General features: G+C 48.8%; 1 protein-coding gene across 1 annotated transcript in view; it reads right to left on the reverse strand.

The window, feature by feature from the left end:
- LOC122253524 (uncharacterized) overlaps nt 1-5000 on the reverse strand; it is a 121899-nt gene that overhangs the window by 67011 nt on the left and 49888 nt on the right. The window lies entirely within an intron of this gene.

Genomic DNA, 5000 nt, shown 5'->3' on the forward strand with positions numbered 1-5000 from the left:
AAAATGTTCTCTTATGATACACGTTTCTACAATATCTAATCTATATATCTCATCTTCACCCATGATGTAGTCTCATATCCTCATATCACATCAAACCATGTGTGGATATACCATTCTCTCTCTCCTTTTCTCTCTATCTCTCTCTCTCTCCTTTTCTCTATCTCTCTCTCTCTCTCTCTCTCTCTCTCTCTCGCTCTCCTTTTCTCTATCTCTCTCTCTCTCTCCTTTTCCCTATCTCTCTTTTCTCTCTCTCTCTCTCTCTCTCTCTCTCTCTCTCTCTCTCTCTCTCTCTCTCTCTCTCTCTCTCTCTCTCTCTCTCTCTCTCTCTCTCTCTCTCTCTCTTCCTCTCTGTCTCTCTCTCTTTCTTTCTTTGTTCTCTCTCCTCCCTATCTCTCTCTCTCTCTCTCTCTCTCTCTCTCTCTCTCTCTCTCTCTCTCTCTCTCTCTCTCTCTCTCTCTCTCTCTATGTATATATATATATATGTATATTATGTACATTTGCTGTCGCGATATTCCATGGTGTTCATACGCAGGCACTAACTAAGGCACAGAAAAATGATTAAGTGGCAACATGTGACACTATATGAGCATTGCATTGAGCATCCCGGTGATTATAAAGGAATGTGTGAGTGTATTTGCGTCTAAACATACAAGTAACATATTGAGTGTAAATCATTTTAATATTCTTTATGATCTGCCCATCTACCAATGTTTACCCCATGTTCACAGGCATGTGTAATTCTGGTAATCCGTGTATGCAATTTTAACATCTTTTGGAAACATATGCTGAAAACATTTGATATATAAAAGTGTGTGTATCGTCCATTGCATAAACTGTATATAACACACAAGTAATTACACTATTTACTCTGTATGTACGCAAAAATGAAATGTCAACTGTACGAGTATTATATATATATATGAGCTTTGAAAAAGGTCATTTCATCTCGAATTATCAAGAATTCAAGAACTTGATAAAGTACAATAATGCGGCAATCAGAGAATAATGGAATAAGCCATTACGATTAATGGATTTTCCCTATTATCAGTATGCTTATATGATTGCTAAGATCTCACACCTTTTCAAACTTGCTATATATATCACTTCATATATAACCTTATCATCCAATAGCACAAAAGACCAACATTATCCCTCGTCGTTAACATATATTAGTCCTTTCCTCTTATCCATAATATGAACTTCTTCGGTTCATTCTTATTCCAGTTCGGAATCTATCGGGAACTTATTGCTATACACATCATTCTGAATACGTTCCAATTCAGAAGGCGAAATGTCCAAGCTGAAGAAACTCAAGTTGGCGCCCGAATAGATGCTTTCGATGGGCGTCTCTGGAATACGTCTGAGGCCCTCGAGAGCTTGTCTATGGCTTAGTGTAAGACTCTGTTGATCGAAGGTATCGTCTGCTTCGTCTTCAGGTGTTTCGCGCGTGTCCTTTCGCCCTTCTTGGTCTTCGTCAGGAGGGGTGACCTCTGCGTCTTGCTTCGTATTTGACGCTTGGTCTTCCTGGTGACTCGTTGGGTCAGATGTTTCGGCTTGAGACGGGGATGGTGTGTCTTGCGAGGTCGTCGGGGGTTGGGATTCTTTTATACTCTCGTCCTCTAAGTTATTCTGGGGTTCTTTTCCCTCGAGAGACGATGGGGATTCTAAACCGCTGGAAGATGGGATTTCAATGTCGGGCTTTGGGGTTTCATCTTTTCCCTCTTCTTTATTGATCTTATCTGCTTCCTCGTTTTCTCCTGTGCGAAATATGTCGACACCACCAGGCCTTTCACTAACCCCATCCACACCATCATTCTCTTCAAAATTTCCTTTTGCACCATCACTATCTTCAACAATTCCATCAACACCATCATTCTCTTTAGGAACTCCTTCTACGCCATCATTCTCTTTGACGTTTTCTTCGATTCTTTCCTTACTTTCCGTGATACCTGTTGCGTCTGCATCATTATCTTCTGCAGAAGCTGTATTGTTTCTCTCATCTCCTTCACCTGTCCCTGTTGTAACTGCACCGTCTCCATCATCATTTGCAACTTCTGAAGTGCGTGACTCCTCTGCATCTTCTAATGAAGTTACGAAGTTATTCGTATCATCTCGAGAATTATTCTCATTGACATTGTGAGTTTCAAAAGCCCTTGGAGTGTTGGTGCTGGAAGGCACTTGTTCCTCCCAGGTTTCTGGAAGTGTATCCCGACCATTTCCAAGAGAAAGAGAGTCACTCGGTTTTCCTATGTTTTTTATATTGCTTTGGGTGCTATCATTGTCTTCTGGCTTATCGTCACTCTCATGATTTTCCTCCTCCGGGAAAGCCCGGTCGTCATCTCTCGCAACCAACGAATCCTCATTCTGATCTAAAGGTTCTTCTTCTGTTTCTTCTTCTTTATCATTATCATTTTCTCGTCGTCGAGTATCGTCAGATTTGTCACTATTTTCCGCACTTTGCTCTGCCTTTGTTTTCTTGTGAATGGAGGGTAATTTCGGGAATCTACTCAGTGACGCTGAAAGCGAGTCCCCCTCTCGAGATATGGCTGAGGTAATAATGCGTGATGATGTGGTTAAAGGTCTTTGTAGCTCATGAGACTTCACCCTCCTTTTGTCATACTTGTTCATTTTTGCAATATTGTTTGCTGCATCGATAATGAGCGTGTTAACTGCACTCTTGACCCCGCGTTCGACACTCGAATCTGCGTTGGGAGTCGCACGAGAACGATTTTCAGAACCTCTGAAAGTCGCATCTTTCACTTCGAAGTCGTTCATTTTCAGATCGCCCTCGAGGGGAACTTCCTGAGTCGAACTCGCTTCTTCAGGGACTGCTTCCAGTTGCTTGGTGCTCTCCTCGCCGCCAAAATTCTTCTGCAAATGCGTCACTGCTTCTTCGGCCATGGATTCGTCCCACTCCCCTCCCTTGGAACTCATAAAGCTGACGACTTGCTTCAGCACCTCCTCTACGATCATCAGTGCGTTGAAAAGGATGTTGTGTTCAACGGTCCACGCGTTGACTTTGGTCTCGTGGGATTTCTCCTCGTTGATTTCCTGCGTGTTCGTATATCCTTCGTTGATGATACGCGTGGTAAGAGAGCGAATGTACTTCTGGACGGCCGGAGAACTTCTCACCTCCGTCTCAAGTTGAGTTTCTGTTGGAGTTTTTCTTTCGTCAAGAATGGCGTTTTCTTCTCCGTTATTGAGATCGCGATTCCGTGAGGGCGAAGGAGGCGGCGACTTCTCGACGCGTGTGCCTTCGTCGTCGTTATTCGGGTTTTCGAACCAGACACCTCGACGCTTGCCGGCTGGGTTCTTTTCGAACTCGGCCGACTTCTCTTTCACCTCAGCAGCCGATGTCGAAAGTGGGTCAAAAGGACTACCAACCCCTGAGTCTTCACTGAAGCTAATGGAGCCTGGTATTAGGAAGGGTATGGGCGTTCCTGTGCGCTCATCGCTGCCCTCCGCGACGTCTGCGTTGGATCCGAAGGAGGCGCCGTAGCTGTCGTCATTGGTATCGGAGTCGGTATCGCTGTCGTGGACGTTGCTGAGAGCTGAGTGTAGACGATCTGTCAGTTCTTGGTCGAAGGACACGGCGGAAAAGCGCCGTGCCTGCCGCCTCCATCCTCTGTTGGATCTGGAGGACGAGGCCGAGGGCGTGGGAGTGGACGGCCTGTCGGAAGACCCCTTGACCTTCTTCTTGAGGCCAGGTCGTCGGGCGATGTCGGGCAGCCTCACGTGTCGGGAGAATAGGTTCGAGGAGGGACGCGCATTCTTGGCCATCCTGCTGAGATGCTTCTGGTACGCCTCCGTCTTCCGGCAGCGGCCCGGAGGCTCCTCCGCGTCGCGACCCACGCACTCGCGGTGATCCGTCAGCCGCACCGATCCCGATGAGTGCATGAGATCCCGGGAATCCTCGACGGGTGAGTGTAGGCGCGGCAGACGTCCGCTGCGCCCCCGTGAGAGCCGCTCCGTCGAGAGGACGCCGTCGAGTCGGTCGCCGACGCCTTCCGGGCCGTAGCAGTTGGCGGCGTCGGAGGTGGCCCAGGCGGCCAACTCCAGCTCGAAGCCCTCCTTGTCGCTGAGCCGGGCCACCTCCCGCTGGGATCCCGCCTCCGTCCCCCCCGCCCCGATGAGCTCTCGCGCGCGCGCGGCCGCTCCGTCCCCTCCATTGCTTTCTATATCTTCCGCCCACGATTCCAAGCGGGTGCGCGAGGGCGTAAGGACAGACGGCGGCGCGGGTGAGGAGGAGGGCGCGTGGGCGGGGCCGTAGCGAGGTGAGCGGGACAGGGGCGTCGCCTCCTCCGGAACCTCCAGCACCGTGTCCAGGCTCAAGCCCTCCTTGTCCATCCCCGCGCCCGTGCCCGCTGTCAACGCGGCCTGCAGGAGACAGAGCGTCAGACTGCCGCCCGCGACGCCGCCCGCAGTCACACTCGAACGGACCCACGCACACAGACAGACGACGGCGAACTTTTAGCCAGGCACTGCATATTTCATGAGAGCTTAACGAGTCATGCAGAAAATCAATCAGACAGCCAAGTAACCACACTATTGACAAACCCCATGATCACTCCAGTCAAAATTATCAATCACTTGTCCATTTGCTTATCTAATTCTATATCTTTCGAGCTACACGCGGAGACACAAACAGTATGCACGTACGCACAGCTATACAAGGGACTGCAGCCTGTGAAATGCCATGCACAGCTGCCTGGTGTCATGGAGACGTGCGCAAAACAGGATTCAGACGCTTCAACTGGATCGGTTCAGGCCGGGGGAGGGAGGGAGGGTGTAAGGAGGGGGTCGCTTAGTTGGAGAGGGGAGGGAGGGAAGGGTAGGGAGGGGGTCACTATGAAGGGGTCTGTAAAGGTATTCGTGGGTTGACCTAGATTGACACTCTGGGATTGTGTATAAGGACAGGTTTCGTGAATGATTTGGAATTCAGTATTATTCAGTGCTACATAAAATGTGTATGTGTATGTGTTTTTTGTTTTATTTTTGTG

The sequence above is a fragment of the Penaeus japonicus genome, unplaced genomic scaffold (genome assembly GCF_977035675.1).
Source record: "Penaeus japonicus unplaced genomic scaffold, GWHDUDI00000001_assembly GWHDUDI00000037, whole genome shotgun sequence".
Lineage (NCBI taxonomy): Eukaryota > Metazoa > Arthropoda > Malacostraca > Decapoda > Penaeidae > Penaeus > Penaeus japonicus.